Source organism: Empidonax traillii, unplaced genomic scaffold (assembly GCF_003031625.1).
Source record: "Empidonax traillii isolate 1590-97213 ecotype Southwest subspecies unplaced genomic scaffold, ASM303162v1 scaffold124:size1682992, whole genome shotgun sequence".
NCBI lineage: Eukaryota > Metazoa > Chordata > Aves > Passeriformes > Tyrannidae > Empidonax > Empidonax traillii.
The window spans coordinates 575,821-596,859 of NW_020955317.1; the positions used below are offsets into that span (position 1 = coordinate 575,821).

At 41.7% G+C, this 21,039-nt stretch overlaps 1 protein-coding gene across 13 annotated transcripts in view; it reads right to left on the reverse strand.

Annotated features, from left to right (window-relative positions):
* PTPRT (protein tyrosine phosphatase, receptor type T) overlaps nt 1-21,039 on the reverse strand; it is a 436,407-nt gene that overhangs the window by 234,262 nt on the left and 181,106 nt on the right. The gene's annotated exons all lie outside the window — the stretch shown is intronic.

The following is a 21,039-nucleotide window of genomic DNA, read 5'->3' on the forward strand; positions in this document are numbered from 1 at the left end:
AAGGGGGGGAGAAAAAGTCCCAATGTGATGTCAGCTTAAGTAAAATTATTCATTCTTCGTGGCTCAGTTAAAGTGCCTTGATGCACTCAACACTCAGTCGTGTTCACAGACAAGATTTCCCAATGAAAAGTAATTTATGTGGACAATAATAGCATATGCATCTCACAAGCAGTTGTGAAATAAATCTAAAGGCGTCATATTCTTACATGTAAACAAGAAAAAATGCTTAGTACCTGCACAGGATGAGAAGGCAATTTGCAGTTGTGGGATTCTTGTGTTCCTTGTTAAAAAACACCTTTCAGAATGTCACTGCAACTTAATTCAGTAGGATTAACTACAGCCCAGGGTAAATGCAATGGCTCAGAGTAGCACCTGGCTCTCCTATACAGAGCCAATTTCATGCCAAACTTAACAAGTCCCCTCTAGAAGACTGAGAATCTCCATGAACGATGTACAAGCAGAACAGCTGAACACAGTCATATTCATCCCAATATGCCACAGGTGTAGTTTGACAGATAAAAAGCACTAAAGAACTGCAGCACAGTTCACACTGGGAAAAAGATCTTCTCATTACCTCTATCCCAAGATTATCTGCATTATAGGATTTACAGGATGCACTGCTATTGCTTCATTTGTTGGAAACAGCAGCGGAAAATGTGATCACGGATCATTTCTGATTGTTGCAATGACAGGCCACTCGTGGAACAGGTAAGAATTGCAAACTGAATATGCAACACACCTAAAATCCCTTCTATTCACACCACCAGGGCTGGGTGATATACTGCAACGCCTAAAAACTCACTGCCAGTGGTAAATTCTGGGACGTGTTTTAGCCCAAAGAGACACAACAGGTAAGATCTATGTTCTGCCACTCCTCCTCACCTGGCCTGGATAGTTTCTCATTAATCCACGTCAGTGTGTACAATTTACAGTGAAACAGATCCAGCCTTGCTAAATCGCTCATCCCACCTCTATTCAGATGTTTTTCTCATCCCATAACCAGCCACACACCCAGCATATATTCTGCTAAACGTGTTCACCACATGAGAGACCTCCCAAGAGCTGGTACAAACCTGGAGTGCATCCACAAAGAACCAAACAGGCCACCACAAGATCATGGCTTCTTCCTCTCTTTCCATGGCATGGGGGTTGGAACAAAATCACCTTTAAGGTGCCTTTCAACCCAAACCATTCTGTGATCCTACACGTGGCATTAAGGACTGGCAGGAACACTCCAGGATTCGTGCCTGGAATGTGCAGTTTTCAGAGTTTAGCATCCCTTATGCACAATGTGATGGCTGAAAGGGCTGCTTGTTTTATTTCCTTTGATAAGATACCCAGGTACCCAGCAGATGGACCTGTGGGGAGCAGGGGCAGCATGGATTTGATACAGCAGCAAGAGTTCCTCTCCAGCATTTAACAGTGCAACAGGTCCTGCTGCTGAAGACTTTACATAAAGACAGGTCTTTTTCATAAGCATCTTCACAGGCACTGGCCTGAAGGATCAAGGTCTTTGGCCTTTAAGGTGTGTTGCAGAACCTGGCAGAATTTGCAGTAAATGGGCAGCTGATGAAAATTTACTCCATGGCAACAATGAGAGGGAAAAAGTATTAGAAAGGCTTATGTTTTAGACAACCTCCTACACTTAAGAGTAGCTCCCAAATGCATTTCCACAGTCTGTGCATTTTAAAATATCAGCCCCATTAACTCCTGTTGAAAACACACAAAAAAGCCAGACAGTAGAAGGGAAACTTCTACTGTTTAGAGGTATAAAGGGGAAAACAACGCTTTGAAGGAATTTCTCAAAGTAAAGAAAACAGGACTTGTAATGAGCCAAACTGAATCTGCTCTGAAGAGCAGAGATGAGGAAAAATATAATTTCCCATGATCTGTTATCTCCCTTAAAAGCCCCCTTAGAATGAAGGTAGAGTGGCCTGTATCTGAATTTTACTCCACCTGGTCAAGAAACAAGATACAGGAAGGAAGTAAAAAATAATTAAAGGAGAAAACCACTTCACCTAAAGCTGTAATTTAAGTGAAAACTTACAGTAAATCACAGGTCTTATGTCTAGCATTGCATCCTGTCTCACCAGTGAGGTGCCACAAACTATTTGTCCCCCACATCCCTGCATGGACCCAAGAACAGAGAAGCAGATAATTTCTACATTAAGAGCTTGTCTTTCCATGAAACGTGAACACTGAGAGCATCTTAATTTTCAGAGGCAGCAGAGTCTGAAATTTTGCAAAATAGACTCAGGAAGGTCCTAAGAGGCAGATAATTAAAAAAGCAATACTACCTGTGGGAAGCAGCACAAGGCAGGGCATGAATCAAAATCAGAGTTAGAAGCCTCTCCGTGTCAGCTGGAATATATCTACTTTTGATGGCACATCAATTTTAAATGTTTCTGAGTCCTGAACTCTGTCATGAGAACAGGAAGGGACAGCAAGAGATGAGAATCAATTCCAGAATACCTGAGGTAAAGAACAAGCTGATTCAACTTTGGGAGAAGGAACTTATTGCTGAACGCGCATCGCAAAAGAGAAAATGCTGTTCCTTCTTATCCTGCCCTCAGCTCCCTGCCAGTCAGCAAGTCACACCCCAGGGACTGCCAGCAAAGGGGAACTGCACAGGGAATCACTCTCTTCACTGCTCAGGCTCTGTGGTTCTGGTTTCTCTGTGGTTTTATCCTCTCTCTGTCTCGTGGAAAAACCAGAAAAATCAGTTTCCTGGAGTGTTTGCTAAGGAAAACATGAAGTAAAACTTGATAGTACTGAATATACTGTGTATTTGAGTCTGCCATCCTTTCCACCAGCACCAGGCACTCAGTATGAATTCCCAGTTATCGTGGATCAGCAGTGTATCCAGTGTGGTATCCTGCCCAGTACAGACCAGTTGTTGGCTCTCCTAAAGGCCTAAGCACACACCTCTTATTTAAATTACACTTCTATAGAAAAAAAGAGGGAAACTTCTCTGAAGTTTCTTTTCTGAGGTTTTCTCTGAAGACCTTGCACCTCTGCACAGGAGGAACTCGAGTCTCTTATAAACACCCACAGAGACACCAGAATGGCTGATGTGAGCAGAGTATCTCACTCCCCACTGCCAGCCTGTCCACGTTACAAACACCTCTTTTTATAACCATTACAGTGATACTGTGCACCAGCAATTCCCACTGATGAATTAAATTACAGGAGAGAAACTTGTAACTTGGGTAAATTTTACATCTTATCTATCCTTTACTTCCTCTTGCTCCCAAACCCTTCTCAAATCAACCTGAGAGGGGACAGATGGGGAAAAAAAAAAGATTCTTTTCAAGGAAAACAGTGGCTAAGGAAAGGGATTCCAAGTGAAAAAAGCACCCATCAAAACACTCTTCTTTCCTCTGCATCTCTTCAAAGTCTTGCAAACGCCAGTGAAAATGATGGGGTGTCTGTTGTTTTGACAGAAGCAAGAACATCATTAAGGTAAGAGCTGTCAGCAGGTATTTTATTTTCTCCCTGAGGAATAAGGCTACTGTTTAGGCATTACTTTTTTTTTTACTAATCTTTTTTTTCTTTTATTTCCATTCTGTAACGCAATCCTGAAAGATGGCATCCTTTATTTGCCTGTGAACTGGATAGATTAGAGAGTAATAGTGACAGCTTGTGAATACAACCACACATGATTCAAAGTCATTGGCCAGCAGAGATGCACTAATTGCTCTGCCACTGGGATAAGAGACAGGAATAACTATTCCACATCCAGGTGCATTCTGTATTAGCACAGTCAGGAGGCAATGCTGAGGTAAAATTATGTAACAGCAAGACAGTACCCAACATTTCATTATTGCATGCATATTAAATAATGGCATATATAGCTTTAATTAAAAAAAAAAAGAAAGGTGGTTGTCTGTACATATATATAAACTCATTAGAGTTAGTATAAATTAATATTAAATATTAAATTCCCAGCAAAGCCCTTGGGAACTCAGGACCACCCACAAATGAGTTCGACCGATTTACAAGGGGGAGGAGGCTCAAGGAAAACAGATTTTAGGAGACAACTGGCAACAAGAAACAAAAGAAGGAATGAGATCAGGGAGCTGAATCACATGAACTGCAGAGAGAACAATGCAGAACATTTGGCCAAGGCTTTGGGAGATCCAAGAGGTTCTGCTCAGGGGAATGACGCCTGGAGATGCACCACGGGCATGGAAGGTCAGTCCACAGTGCTGACCACTGCTACTGGCAGGCTCCAACTGGGAGAACTGGAGTCCAAATACAGCAACTACAGCACCTGAGAGGAACTGCAGCTCTTGAGAGACACACAGAATACTGGAGGTTCACTCAGAGGAAGCTCCTGGAAGGTACTCAGAAACTCAGTGATGCCTATTTAATCCATTAGACAGAATAAGAACCAAAACCCTTTCCCAAAGGAGTGTGACATGTCAGGCTGGCACAGAAGATTAGAGAGGTCAAGCAGCACACACTCCTCAGGAGACCCTTATCAATAACAGGAAGGGTTGAAAGTGAGACTGGAATTACAGGATATTTTATCAGGAATAATACAGTAGATGTTTATGCTCTGTACTAATTTGTTTAATGGTTCTTACTCAGAAATCCTTATTTAGTTATTAAAGAGACAAGTGCCGTGCAAGTATTGTTAGCAAAAGCATTTTCTACAGAGGAACAGCAGGCCTATGAGAATGAGTCAGATATTTATGTTCCCTTGTAAAAATAAAATTAGCAAGCTCTTGAGAGGAACACACTGTTTCCAGAGACATAAAAGCATTCCTGATTCTATCTGCAGTTTTCAACCCCTGAAGAAGTTTTACTTGTTCTAGTCATTTTTACCCAGTTTTTGCTCCATTCTGGTGGCACATCATAGAGATGAACGCTGAGTAAAGTCATTATGGAATCATGGAATATTCTGATTTGGAGGGAACCACAAGGATCAAGTCCAACCCCTGGCCCTGCACAGACACCCCAACAATCCCACCCTGTGTCTGAGAGTGTTGTCCAAACACTCCTGGAGCTCTGGCAGCCTTGGGGCCATGCCCACCGCCCTGGGGAAAAAGCAAGACCTTCACGAATCAAAGTTCACAGCAGAGAAGGGAGTGAACAGATGCAAAAGTGTGCAGGATCCACAGAAAATCTGTTTGGACAAATCAGCTCGTTTATCATAGGGGGCACAGCAGGTTTGGAGCAATTTCCACACTTAGGTGCTCAGAAATGCGAGGTCCTGCATCTTCCAAACTCCACGTCATGCTCTCAAAATCTGCCAGCCATGGATTTTCTCTCAGCATCACACATGGATTTGGTGAAGGCTCTTCATGAAAAAAAAAAAAAACAACCAAACATCTGGTTCAAATGCAATCAAATTAACGAAAAGTTAAACAAAAATTCTAAAAGTACCCATTCCTAGCTACTAAAAAATCTGCCCATGCTTTTCAGCTTTTGCAAGGCCATTCCCAGCCCAAAATTTCCTATTTGAAACAGATGGCAGAGGTGTTCACTGGAGGTTCTTCTCCACCAAAAATCCACAAAGAAAAAGCTGCTTCCAAGAAGTTTCTTTTCAACCATTCACAGCAAAGCATCTTGCACCAAAATAAACCTCGTTACAAAGTTCCAGTTGACCATATCAAGAACGAACTGCCTTTAACCTGTCTAAAATCAGCACTCCCTGAGGCTGTCTTTAAAGAACATTAAAGGCTTTTGTTGACTAATTACATTAGAAACGCTTCTTTAAAACTGATAAGTAAAATACTAATTGGCTCTAACTGATGTGAACTTCTGATATCCCAGGTCATCCTGTCCTTCACTTGGGAGGACTGGAGAATTCCAAGTTCTTCTCAGCCCAGCAGCTTTAGCCTGTGGCTTGATGATACAGCCACTCCAACAAGCAGCAATATTCATCTAGAAAACATCTCCTTTAGGTCTCCCACTCCAGAGAAACTGTGTGATTCAAGTAAAAATATAATGGCTTAGTTTTGCATAAGTGGCAGGGGAAAGGAATTTATTCTTCCTTCATACAGTTAATAATGTGATTAAAGAAAGATACAGATTAATTCCTTCCTAAGGGTAACAAGGACTCTCAGCTCCAAGTCTCATCCTTTTATTCCAGAATGCACATTAGAAACCTGTTTCCTGGTCAGGATAGAGGAACAGGACCAAAGCAGAGGGAAGCAGGAAGAACTGAGCAAGAGAGGAGAGATAACAGAAGGAGAATAAGTAATGCAGAAAGCTCTGGTTCTGGTGGCCATGCAATAAAAAGCAGGAAGGGATGGATTTAAATGCATATATAGCCCTGCACAGAGCTAGGGATGGATGGCCAACACTCCTACAGGTGGTGGAAGTTGACCCCTGACAACTAAATTTGAGAAGCTCCAACTGATATCCATCAAGGTCTCATCCCCAAACGAGCCTCGGTGCAAATGAACCACATAAAACTAAATGAAAAAAAAAAGAATTTTCTTTCATCACAGGGGGCAGGGAGTGCCTCAGCATATTACATGTAAGCATACAGCATGCAAGCCTAAGTTTATTCAAACAAACCTGCTGCACTGGATGGACTCCTGAGATCACAGAGCAACGGGCAGAGATGTGGCCAGCACACCTGTCAGGATACAAATGCACATCCCTACAAAATTCTGGCTTCCCTTTTTTCCTGAAAGTTAATTTCAGGCAATATTTACCACAGCCCATCCTTGACAATTTTATTACTCTAAATTTGCATTTGGTAATTTTCCTGAAAATGGAACCCAGCAGTATTTTACCGAGTACTTTTCTTTTTTTTCCTCTCAGAATCATGGGTCCAAACAGGAACATAACAACACCTATAATGGAAAGCAGGCTGCAGACCCTCCCAAGCCATGTGACAACTCATTTAACATATCAGCTGCTTGAGGCATTATCGCAGGTAAGTGATCCTAATGCACTGCCACGTTTTATGCCATTAACCTTGGGGCCTCAATCACGGTGGTTTAATTAAATACCCAGGGTTCAGTTTTTCACAAAAGTTAACAACTACAGGCTTAGAGTACATTTCTGTACTCACCAGTTTGATACAGTGCAGGGCAGGATCTGTGCCTGTCCCATCGACAGCCCTGCACTGGCTGATTGAAGCTCACCCTGGCCCACAGCTACAGCCACTTCAGGAACAATCAGGAATAATAAGCACATTAAGTGATATTGAGTACAGCTGTTCTGAGCACTCCTTTCAGTGGCCACAAAGCGCCTCAGTTACTCCTGGAGGTAGCTGAGAAAAGCAGGTGCCAGAGGGAGATGCGTGCTCTGCTCGTCTGGGTATCCAGCTCTGGCACACTGGATGTCTCACACCGTCAACTAACAAGCAAATTTCTGTTTGAAAGCTACAGAGAATTGCCACCACCACCACCACCACAATTAGAGCCTTTTAGTTTGTCTCCTGTCTCCATCTATTTACAAAGGGCTAGCAAATATCCAATTTGATTCTCTACTGTGCACTCCCAGTGACTGTTTCCAGTAAGGAGCCTCAAAGCACAGGAGGTGCTGGGTGTGTGCTGCACACACTGCTGTGACACTGGAGTAGTTGTGGAGCAGTGTCTGCAATCAGAGCTGCCACCCAGGCCAGACAGGGATGCCAAGATGGAAAAAAATACAGTTAAAAACTAACAGCTATACAGATTTTTAAGTATTATGTGCCTTTTTAAAATAACCACCAGGCACTGCTACACCAGGGAAGAACTCGGTGTTCTGTTCTTTACCAGCACAGAGCTCCTATGGCCAATCCCTACCCCACACAGCCCACGTTTGGCAGGTAGAGATGACCTTTCCCCCTAAAATCAACGTCTAAGATAAGCAAAACGTGGTGGTGTCTGCAGTGGTCAATGGGACAAGAAGAAAACACAGATGTAATCAAAGCTGGGCTGCACTGCTGCTTCTGTGCTTTGTACTAACACAGTGCTGGGGTTTGCTTCGCTTTGTTACTCAAATACATTTCGTCACAAAGCACTTCTGACTCACAGTTTGATCACCAAAGTTGACTCATTTCTCCCCAAGGATATAAACACAGTATCTCACGATATCCAGCAACAAGCTGAACCTCTTTTTACCCTCAATCTGTGCTATGACTGCCTGGAACATGAGCTTGGTTAACAGACACTAATGGCAAGAGAAAGAACACGTCAGAGACTGTAACCTGTACACACCTGACACCAAAAGCCCAAGCAATTCTATTTAATGGAGAAACAAAAATTAAAAACACCCCACATTTTGTCTACAATATTCACATTACATTTTGAAATAAGCTGCTTTTCCTCTTTTGCTTTCTAGAAAATCATATAAAGCGAATGTATCAATAGTTCATTCCCTAAACAAGGGACTACAGTGTTGCATTTGTAAACAAACCTCTACTTCTTCGGAATAACCCCTGCAACTCAAGTGCTTAACTGGCCAATTATTAGTCATTTCCTCCTTTTCCTTCCACCAGAATAATCTGTCGTGTTTTCCTCCCTTCAAACTGGAGACAGGATAAATACAAGCTGCAGGAACCAGAGGGTCATTTGTCTGATCTTACTGACAAAAGTTTGATTGATGCATGGAAAATTATCACCTCACCTGCAGCGACACACGCTGCTGTGGGCAGAGTGGATGATGCTCTGGCCTGTCACTGCAAGTGCTGCCCTGGAGAGCAGCTAATGAGAAAGGGAAGGGACAGGTGCATTTAAAAATCTAACAACTGACACGAGTGGTTTTCCCTAGGACAGAAACCTCCCTTTTTCAGCCTTTCAGACAGGTAGAACAGTACATACCAATTAAGTACAGTAAATACTGGAGGCTGCTAATTTACCGTGCGCAAGCCACTTGAAATAATTTCCATCTAGAGCACCTCAATGGCTGCACAGTATAAACTTCAGAAGGTTGTCTTTTCATGTTCTCACATGATCTTTGTGCCAGGGAGTTTATTTTCCTGCAGTTCCTGACAGCAGCATTAGGAAAGCCCATACTCAGGTAAGCAGCAAAGCCACTGCTGACGTCCCTCTGCCTCCATCATTTCTTTTGTCCTGCTGACACCTCAGATAAATCTGATCCATCTCTGCCAATCAGCACTGCTGCAGCGCTTTTGGAGCCAACATCAGGAACATCCCCCACCCCAAAAAAGCCCAGCAGGAAGATGCAGGTTCCTAAGTGAGTTCAGCTGTCACTGAGGAAAAAATGACTACGGTTGGTTAGACTTTAGGGAGTTGAGAAAATCATTTGAGTTTGTTGTATCCAAATATTCTGGAGTGTTTTGCACTCTTGCAGAGGTCACAGACACTCCACATTGTACTCCTGCCCACTCCAGCTTGGACAGGGAGCACTAAATTGTATTTTCCGAGTAAATGCATCTTCTCAGTCCTTCCCCCTCCACTTGACTCTTTCCTGGCTGTGAAAATCAGGGAGGTTCTATCTTAACCACCATCAAGTAGCACCCTGAACCACAGGAAAAAAAACCATCATATTTAAATGTCAGGTTGAAGGTCCACTTATCTGAAATGCTCAAGTCAAACTTGAAAGAAAAAAAAAAAAAAGCAAACCACAGCTAAGGCTGGCAACTTGCTGAGATTAGAGCAGCAAAAATAAAACCTAAGATTGTAAAAACAGAGCCTTTGCTAAGCACCAGTAAGCTCTAGATGTAAAAAACCCAAACCAACCAAACAAAAAAAACCAACAAACCCACACAAAATCCAAACAAAAACAAACAACATCCCTCCAAAACAAAACCACAGAAACCCCCCAACAAAGCCACACAAAACCCAGACAAACAAACAAAACCCCTAGACCTTGACTGTTATAGTCAGCAAACAGCACCTAAAGTTTAAACCCAATGTTTATACATCATATAAACCCTAAGTTTTCCAAGACTAACCCAAGGCTAGACTCTGCCTATCCTACAAATCACAGTGTTGCCCTAAGCAGGGAACAACTGAACCCTTCTAAACTTACTGTGAAGCTTAATCAACATTTTCCTACCTGTCTCTGCTCCAGTCAACCCCTCACTGACCAGAACTACTGGTTTGTACTGGTGAACATTATCACACAACATTTACTGCCCCAGTCTCACCACTCAGTCAACACACACCTCCTTTTATGATGTCTGTGATAACCAGGCTCTGGTTCACTCTGCCTGGGAACCTTCCTCTCCCTGCCCACCTACAACACCCCCAAACACTGGCTGAAGCAAATATCAGGATTTGTGACAAAAAAAACCTCACACACCTCCCAAACAGCAGTATCACCACCCCTCATAGTCTGATGTACTGGATATAACAGGCAGACACTGCAGAAGTGCCCACTAACCAGTGAAGTCATATGAAAACCAGCTGAGTCTTTCTTCACCACTCAATACTTATCTATTTCCGGCTTTTATGACACAAAGAATTTCAGAATAGCCTGCAGATCACAACACCCCTTCCAGCTTCCACCTCTCCTGGGCTATCTGCTTATTTCCAGTTTAAAGCTCAGCCTTGAAACATAGTTCTTGATTTAGGTTGTTCCCTTGGAGAGACTCCACAGCATTACACCAAAAGATCAATTCTTTCTCCCTTCTCCCACCAAATGCATTCTGAGGCACTAATAAATGCTAGAAATTCCAGTATGCTGCACAGTGTGCTGTTCACCCTGAGAGCTGTAATGATGCGTGTTGGTATTTCCACAAAAAAAAGCATCCAAGGGCCTGGGACAAACTGGAGAGTATTGAAACTACCACATAATACGCCTGCAAAAAACGGGAATGGGTGGGAGAGACAACACCAAACAAAACCTGTGCCTCATTTACTCCAGAAGCATTTCATTTTCCATCATGGCCAAACACCCATCTCACCTGGTTGCTGGTGACAGACTGGTTGCCAGTGCCCACAAAACACTTTCTGTGCTTTATTCCAGTCTCAGTTAAAGCAAAGAAATATGGAGAGAAACAGAGGAGAATTCTGAAAAGCCTTTGCTACAATCCAGCTACAAACCTGGACAAGCTACCTCCTGGGAGAATTCCTGAACTCCATAGCACATGCCATGGAGCTGAGAAACAAAGGTGACAGGGACAGAGGTCAGAAACAATATCACTTCATTTATCCTTTTGCTCACAGTTTTCCTGGCCAGCTCAATGTTGATAAAACAGCCCACGATTCCTGAGATGCTCATGGACAGACAGAAAGGCTTGGGACAGAAGGTGTGCAGAAGTTCCCATATTCTGTCAAAATACCCAAAATCTATCACGCCAGGGAGCACATTTCGGTACTATGAAACAAGTTCAGCCTTCATGGTGTGCAAGAAGTGTTAAAAAATCTGTCCCAGTTATGAAATTTTTCCATGGCACAGAAATCCCTTTGCTGGGGGGGGCTCAAGGCATTTCTTTTTTTTGTTTTGTGATTGACACCAAGAGGCTTTTTGATGAAAAAAAATGATGCTAAATTGTGCCACACTTGAACTGAAAACCAACAGTTTCCATCAGGTCTCCACAAGCTTTTCCTTGAGGACACTTCCCATTAATACATAATTTGTTACTGATTTGGGTGCAGAAGTTCAGCACACAGGCCGTGCCCATCTCCTGTCACATGAAACATTCTGTGTGGAACGAGAGCTTTTCCTTGATCATGCAGTGCCTTTCCTTGTCTCTGCTGAAGAGGTTTGTGTTAGAATCGGGGAAAAAAATATTAATAAAAATCCATCTGCTTAAAAGTTCCCCCATTCCAGAGCAAGGAGGAAAACAAACCTAGCAAGCAGAAGTAGTCATTGTTGAAACAAGAGAGAATGTTTCACAAAAAGAAATGAAATTCCAGTTGGATGTATTTTCCCCAGGACTGACAGTAGTTCTTCAACAGAACAAGGCCCCTTGTAAAGGTATTTTAAGACACACAAGTTAACCAAACAAAGCCAAGATCATGGTCAATACAAGTTCACATTCAATACTTCAAGATGTAAGATTTGACTCTAAGATGCAAAGCTGGAAATATCTGACTGGAATAATGCACAGACACTACACAGTGAAGATAATTAAGTATTTAAAGAGCTTACATAAGGCTGGTGAGGTTTTCTATAATTCAAAACTCTCCATCACGATCAATCAATCTCTTTTGAAAACTGTTCTGCTTTATTCATACTGTATTGCTCCTGATGAAAGAATGACTTGTAAATTCTATGGCTTGCATATTGCAGAAGGTCAAATTAAATTAAACATTTTTTTCTTTCCATCATGACAGCTGTGAGATGAGATATATGAAAAACAGTAAAACTTTTTTATGAGTGTAAAAGTGCTACACCTGGGGCTGGGGCCTGGAGAAAATTCTCATTCTTTATGTTGAGAGTAAATCTTGGAAGAGAGAACAGTCTAGTCCCCATTAAAACCATCACAGCTTTAATGAAGACAATTAAAATTCCCTTTTGGCTCAGGAAATACCAATAATCCCACTCCAAAGACTACACCAGCACTGCAATTCCGTGAAGATGACATAAACAGACATGATGGTGAATTTGTGGATAATTCTATAACAGAATGGCTTTCCTTAGTCTCCTTGACTAAATGCAGCATTAAGTAATGTTAAATTATATCCCATGGCTGAGCTTTGGAGAGGACCATGGTGAAAAAACTGTAGCTAGGGGGATAAATGATGTATTTTTCCTAATTACTGTTGGTGTGCAATTCGAGATATCAGAGTTAAGCCTTGTCTGCCTTCAGCATGTGTCACCTGATCCCTACAGCTTTTAAAGTAGTTCTGCCACAGAACACCAGGATGATTTGTGTTGGAGGGGACCTTAAAGATCATCTTGTCCCACCCCCTGCCATGGGAAGGGATACCTTCCACTGTCCCAGGTTGCTCCAAGCCCCGTCCAGCCTGACCTTGGACACTTCCAGGGATGGGGCAGCCACAGCTTCTCTGGGCAACCTGCCCTTTCATGGCAGGCAAAAGAAAATAAACAGAGAGTTCAACGGCCAGAAGCCATTTACACAATCAAGACTGATGCTCTCAGAGCTCTGAATACATAATTTAATATTGGCACCAAATGAACATCCTCGTTTTAAATCCTGAACGAGAAATTAATGAAACAGCATTACCCTTGAGGACTCCTGACGGTTATATAAATAATTTTATATGTAATGCTTGTTTACAACAACATGTTGGCTCTCAAGAGAACTTGAGAACAACAATAATCATAGAACTTTCCACAAGCTGAGCTTTTGCTGCACGCTCTGAAGAGCCTCACCAAAAGGCAACAAAACCAATGTTCCCAAATTCTTGGTCACCCCTGAAGTACCATATTCTTGACTCAGGCAAAAAGTAAATGATCTGCAAGGCTCACCAAAGGTATGAAGCACAGGAAAGGTTAAGCAGAAGGGAGGTGGTAGAAGACAATGCAAGAATAAGCACAAAAAATGTTTATATTTAGAGTTTTGACCTCAAAATCATGAAAAGTACTGGAAAACACTATTTGATGAGCAGTCTGGGTCAGAAGACTGAATGAGACCACACAGCTGATTAAAAGGCAGTCTGATATGGTGAGCACTGTTCACAAGGGTCAGTCAAAAAGTCACAAGCAGCAGCAGCAACAAAAGAAGGATTTGCTGTAATATGAGGGAAAGAAAAGTGAAAATTACAGAAGCAAGAAGCCCAAACCTCTTCCATTTTAATTTGTGTCTGTACCCTGCTGAGGGAACAGTTTGTGAGTTGTAGTCTGTCATGTAAGTCAGTATTAGCTGCAGGGTAATAAATAGGACAGTAAAACATATACAAAGTCTGATTTATAGGATCCAAAGAGAGAGAGACCAAGTCTTGCAGCTATTTGCATCTTCCTCACATGCAAACAAGCACTGATGGAAAGTTTCCTGCTGAGAAAGAAAGAGAGAAGCAAGAGATGCACTGGAGAGAAACTTGGTTTAAAAAAAAAAAAAAAAAAAGGAAGAAGAAAGAGAATTGAAATAACTTCTTTAAAGATGGGGTTTTGCATATCTGGCTATCAGAGCTTAATCACAGATAGAATAACACATAGAATCGTTTGGGTTGGAAGGGAACCTTGAAGATCATCTCATTCCACCCTAGAATTATTTGTGTTGAAAGGGACCTTAAAGATCATCTTGTTCCACCCCCTGCCAAGGGCAGGGACACCTTCCACTAGCCCAGGTTGCTCGAAGACACATCCAACCTGGCTTTGGACACTTCCAGGGATGGGGCAGCCACAGCTTCTCTGGGCAACCTGTGCCAGGGCCTAACCACCTTCTGAGTAAAGAATTTCTTCCCAATGTCCCACTTAAATCTCTCCTCTTTTAGTTTGAAACCATTCCTGTTCACCCTGAAGGTGTTCAGCAGGCAGGATGGACTGCAGGGAGCCAGGAAACACCATATTATGTGTTTTCTTCTATAACTCTTATGCCAATAATTAAAATAATTGCAGGGCTTGCTACAATCATCACCCTGTTTAACTCAGCAGGTTTCAGGTCTCAGATCTAAAGCACCTTTAAAAGTCACAGCTGGGCACTGGTAACAGGGAGGATGACCTGGAGCAGTGTCCCAGCACCAGGGAAAGTGGGGAGCAAATGGCAGTATTTACCATGGCAGAAGATTAACACATCAGAGCAGAGCTAAAAAGCAGCACAACAGGTTTTAGGGTGGAGATTGTATGAGAAGAGTATTCCATCATCTGACAGCTGGAATGGATGCTGGGAAATTACTGACTTTGAAAAATGAAGCATTATGCCATCGGGTAGAGATGGGAAGGGAGGGCTGCAAAATCTCTGCTCAAAACTGCAATTTTGGCTATTTTCTTGCCTCAGATATTCTCAGCGTTGAATGGCGAACTAACTTCAGAGTGATCATTCTTTCCCTAACACAAAAACAGGCTCTTTAATCTCTTCATTCAGATAGGACAAAATGCAAACATAATCAACATCAGCTGCTCCCTGGAGTTCAGCTCCACCATTCAGAGCTAAATGCTGTGCAAACTTTCAAAACCCCATTCACCTGAATTCCTAAGGACTTGCTGAATGCTCTCCATTCAGCAGCACTAAAAGACTTTTGCCAGCTCCCAGCTTGGAAGCTCAGAAGATTCTGGAGCTGCCGTAATAATCCTTAGCTCTGAACTCCATCGGTCGAGAGCTCCATCGTTTTTACCTCCCAAACTCTCAACCTTCTTTTCTTTAGGATTAGAGCTTCAGCTTGTAAATGCCAAGCTCCAAACGCAGCAGAGGAGTTCAACAAGTCACAGATCAAATCATCTGCAGTGCATGTATGACACAGATCTGGAAGTCTCTGATGTCTGAGCGTCCACAAGAGATGGTTTAAGAAAGGGTTACATCTCAAGGTGGTGCAAGATGTGCAAAGCAAAAGAAAGCTAAGTAGAATAAATCAGGTTGAAGTAAAGAATCAGTAAATAGTTTTTAACTGTTCTATATCCTGCTTTGCCTTTTTAAAAAAAAAACAATCAAAAAAAAAAAAAAAACCACCCACAATAAAAAGTAAATTCACACATCACACACAAAACAGGTTCACCATATGCTGCCAGCAAAGAGAAAGCTCAGATCAAGCCAGAGACGGCTGGGGAATTCATCAACACTTTGCTCAGGGCAGAAACTGTCCCTTCCACAGGTAATTTCCAACCTCTTAGTTCAATGTCCTCCAACAAAAAAAAGACCTGTGCAGAAAGCCTGTTAGCTGCAGTAAGTACTGCATTTCTGGAAGGGGTCAGTAACCGGGATTCTTTAGTCTTGGTGCTGCAAAATTTTTAAAAGTTCCAATAATCACATTCGCTTGAGGCATTTGCATCTAAAGAATCACTTTTCTCCTTTCTCTGGAAATTAATTTGTTTCTCCTACACCCTTTTTTCGCTGGTTTATTCTTAAAGACCCTCACACTAATGATCATCCTTCCACACCAAGAAATCTGGTGCATCTCAGCCATCATGTCAAGTAAAACATTACTTTTTTAGTGGGGCTTTTTTTTTTTTTCTGTTGCAAAAGAATTAGGATTTTGATGTGAAAGGGATATATCTCCTTCCTGTTGAGGCAACAGCTCATACTCAAGTTTATCTCCCAAGTGTCCAACTATGCCTAAACCACACCAGGATCTTCAGCAGCATCCAAGAATGGTGACAGATGATACTTCAAGAGACTTTTCTTGAATGAGAAGCATTTAACAACATTGTAACCACAGGGTAGATAAATTAAGAACAGCTTTAGATTCTGTTTTCCAGGAGAAGCCCATTAATAACTTCCCTACAATTAAGCAGGCACAAGAAAGATGAACAGAAGAGAGTTAACAATGGATGTGACTCATCTTTCCCTGCTAAGACTTTTAAGCTCAGGCACAAGCAGAAAAAAAAAAAAAAAAAAGTGTAATTTTGAATTGGAACGTCACATGAGCATCATTAGCAATCAACCTGCATGAAAATCTCTACATTAAAAACCAACAAAGAAGAATGAAAAGCTGCCAGGGTTGCTTTCTGATGTCACACATCTGGTGGTCACCCACTGCAAGAACACTTCCAGTTAGCAAAGGCACTGGGATGTGTTCTGAGAATTTGATGGTCTTTTCTGAGCATCAACAGTCCTAAATTAATTTCTGTGCAGCTGCCATAAACCTTCTTAATAATTCTAACTAGAAACTGAAAAGGCTTGCATGTATATCAGGTATTTAGTCAAGATCTTTATGCATCAGCAGCAACATCATACTTCGATATCTATTCATTAAAAACAAGTCCAAGCAAATTCATCCCATGCCAATCTCACTACCAGTCTTAAATGAAATTCCAGACAGAACAAAAACTCTTGGATTTACTCTTGCATTGAGAAGGAAAACAATTTAAAAAATCCTGCAGAGACAAAACCCCACAAATGATGCACCACCAATCTTTGAAGAAGTTCAACAGTGTGATTGGAAAGACATTATGATTTCCCAGGTGGCTACAAACAAGGCAAAGTTTAAAACAGTACTCGCTGCTCATCTGACACAGGAACCAAAAGGTCACTTAGAAGAGATACAAAAAGTTGGAAAAAATATAGATTGTGACTGCACCATTGGTTTATGAACACCTCCAGTCTCCTCGGTGACACGTGGGGACTTGAGCACCACGATGGAAACAGGAGCAACATTACCCCACGATGGCAAGGATATCACATCAGCTTTAATTAGTAAATTTGGCATGAATACCTCATGGTACAGAACTACCTGTGTATCAGGCATGAAAATATATAATTTTTAAATGAACAAACCAACAAACAAGAATATTTTTCATATCCACAACCTCTCTTCGTAATGTCTTTAATATGAAGTGACAAACTTAGGAGCTGGTGACCATCCTAAATATTTACATTGAAGACAATCATCTTTTCATTCTAAGAACACTCTCTAGAGCACATGTGGAACATACTTTCATACCTACACTGCACTTCTTTCATTCAAGGAAACCAATGGAGAGCCCAATGTGGCATTTCTAGGATCAACTCCAGCCCAAGATCAGGCTCAGCTATAAAACAGAGATGTTTTTATTTCTTATTACTTCTAAGCCCAGAAAGTTCTTTCCCTTAATAGGACTTCCTGCTGTTTAATAATGAATGAAACTATTCTGGACTCAGTTCCAGTAATAAATACTGGGACAGACAAAACACCTGTAAAGCTTTTCCTTCATGAGTCTGCCTTAGGAACTGTAAATCTGGAATTTTCACGGTATACTTAATACTAGAGAAGCTTAAAGATTTATTTAAATATATAACTATTTATCATATTTTTCACACTCGAGGATCTCAACTCCAATAACATGGGGTTTTGTTCAGGTTTATTTAGTGCCTGTGTATTTGTTGTTTTCCGTTGTTTTGTGGTTTGGGTTTTTAGGAATAGACTCAGATCACTAGAGCAGTTTTCACTCTGTACCTGGTGAGTTAATAAACAGATGGTGCAATTATAATGACAAGCATCACACCAGAATAGAGAAAGAACAGTAAACAACTCTGACAAAGAACCCACCTCTCCCTCTGGAGTCACTCAAGGCACCAGCTCCTCGTGTGACTGAGAAAAGCCTGATGAAAGATGAGCTGTCCCAAATATCACAAGGATGACAGAGAGCCACTTAGACAAGAGGCAGATTATTTTTTCAGCCAAACACTTTGAAAATCAACTAAGACAAAACTGAGGAGAACTGGAACACCCCCTTGGAGGTCTGCAGAGGGGCTCTGTTGAGTAATCCCACCCCTGGACTAGCAGATCAGACCATCAGAAAATACCAGGAGCCTTAAAGGTATTTGCATCAGGGTGGCAACAAAATAAATTTGAGGGACTTCCTGAAAAGTGAAAGTCTTAGAAAAATCAGTTCACCAAAGATACGTTACAGACACTGTAATATTCCCTGTTTATCAGCTCTTCACCCATTCCCATCAAATACTGAGGAGTTAATTTAAGCATCCATGGTATCTGAAAGGGACTGGGGGGGAAAAAAAGCAACTGCAAACAATCCTCCATACACAGAGAGAGAGAGTTTAGGATGTTATCCACAACCTTCATAATGTGACAAGTGGCCTGGAAGGACACTGGCATTAACACAGACCTTAAATGGTAAGATTTGAGCCAACTTCCAGTGTTTTAAACAATCTTCACAGAGGCACAAGGTCCATTTAGCTCAGAATACAATAACTGCCACACAGCTTTTATTTAAAACACAACTCCAGACAAGAAACCTCCCATTCAGGTGAGAGGCAGCACAGCAAGACAGAGAATCTCTGTTCTTTGGGGGTTTTTAACTGCCCCGTACAAAATTGCATTAAATTACTACATATGCAACAGTGAGAGATGAGAAATAGAGAAGAGCTATTTCCACTGGAGCACCAAAGGATGGTAAAGTGTACAGATGGAAATTATAGGTTTCTCTGGCCTGGCTATTATGATTCAAGAGTGCCAAGAGAAGAATAAAGGTATTGTCATTTATACAGCAGTCAGAAGGCAGACAAGCATTAGCACAGAGAGCAAAGAGCTCTCTGCGTTTTCACAGTCCTACAGATGTATCTCCTGCCACTAAATATCCTGCAATAAATTGAAACTAATGCAGTTATGTTCTTCTGTATAAGATTTCCAGTAATTACTTTGTTCTTAGTGAAGACGTCCACAGACAAGCAAGGTGGTGTGTGTTTAATTTCATTGATCATTTCATTTGCTGAAACAGGTATTTATTGTCCAATTTAGGGTGTAGAAGGACGTGCATTTCAAAGCAAAAAATCTCTATTTCAGTGTCTACCAAATATTAACATTCAATATTGAGAAATGTAAATTACTTTTCATTTTTGATACTCCAATAAAATACCTTATGCATGGGGAAGCAAGGAAAGTTTTACATTATAAAGACATATAGATACACTTCTGGATCTAAACCTTTGCTGAAGAAATCCTCTATGATTTTATGTTCATCTGATCGAGGGAAGCAGAGCATTAGCTTGGATTTAGCAGGTTTAGGAGCAGGACTATCAATTGAGCAAAATTTCAATTACAGACTAATTTAATGTATGCTCAAGTACATTATTGCAATTCAATAAACATCTCCTCAGAATTAAGCAATTCCAACTTGCTCTCATTTCAGCCTGTGGACAAACATTATAAATTTGCTCTTATACCCATTAAAATGAGTCAGCCTGGTTGGAAGCACCCAATGTGTCACAGGGCTGCACCAGACTGACCTCCAGTGAGCCACTTAACCTTCCCTGCCTCCTAATCAGGAATGAGGAGTGGGAGTGGACCTTTCCATAACAATGTTATTCTCCTAAAGTTTCGTGGATGTGCCTGCCTGAGTAACCCAGCGACAAATCTATCAACATGTCTCCTGGTGGACACCCAACCATTCATGGTTTTGACTTATTCTGTTGTTTTTTCCCTGATTATGACAACAAACATGGAAGTGCCAGACACCTACTCAAGACCCTGATCTTAGCTCAGTTAAAACCTGGTGTTTGAAACACCAGGGTTGTGGGTTTGATCCTCTGTGGGCCAGTCACTTAAGAGTTGGACTTGACGATCCTTGTGGGTTCCTTCCAACTCAGAATATTCTGTGAACTTGGAATATTCTGATGCCTGGTTGCTCTGGAAAACTGCCTTCCCTCTCTTTAGCTATGATCCCACCCTGGCTCTGCTACTCCTGGCAACTCAATCCCATTTTAGTCATGACTTAATTCCTCCAGATTTGAAGAAGATGTGAGACGTCCAAGTGGGAATTAAAAGCACTTGGCATCCAAAAGGAGCATTTTCTTCATGATCTGTGGCATCTGAACATCTGCACCACACCACACTCCAAGGCATTATAAAGGCATCAGCACACTGATCATCAAATGACACACTCAGCTGGCAGAAAGTAGCACAGTGGACAACTTGATCTCATTCCTACAGCTTCCCCCGTTTTCAAAAAAAGTGAAACATTTAGACCTAATAAAGTTATACTCTGTGAGGAGACCCACAATTCAAATTCCTCCTACCTCACATCACCCCCACCCCAAACACGGAGTACCTCAGGAACTACTCAGCCACCTTCTGATTTCCTCACTAAGAGTCACTGATGCAGCATTCCCTTGCTGCAGCTCAGGGTAAGTTTAGAAATAAATAAATTTAAAAAAGCAGAGCAGTGAATAGCACTTCACCACAGGCCTCATGAAGGTGAGATTAAGACACACTTTGCGTGTGTCAGGCACAAGTTCAGCTCTTGAATCACAGTAATTAACAGGGCTAAAATCCAAGCATCCCTCAAGAACTACTGATGCCTCTACTCTGTATTTCAGGACATCAGCAGAATCAATCCCAGTATTTATTCCCAGCAGTCCCAAGCAGTCTCTCCTGACATGCAATGCTCCATCACAAAGTTATTAATGCCTAATGAAATATTGCAAAGCAAAGCAACTGAAGCTGCCTGACAGCCAAACTCTAGCTGGCTGCAGTAAGCCCCCACAGCCACCACACAAAAGCTGGCACAGAGGGGCTGTGTCCCAAGTTTAGATTCAAACATCTGCTTTAAGTTACCGATTTAAATTCAGGTCCCTTTTACCCCTCTTTCTTCTTTCAATAAAGAGTGAAACAAGAAGGCCCAACA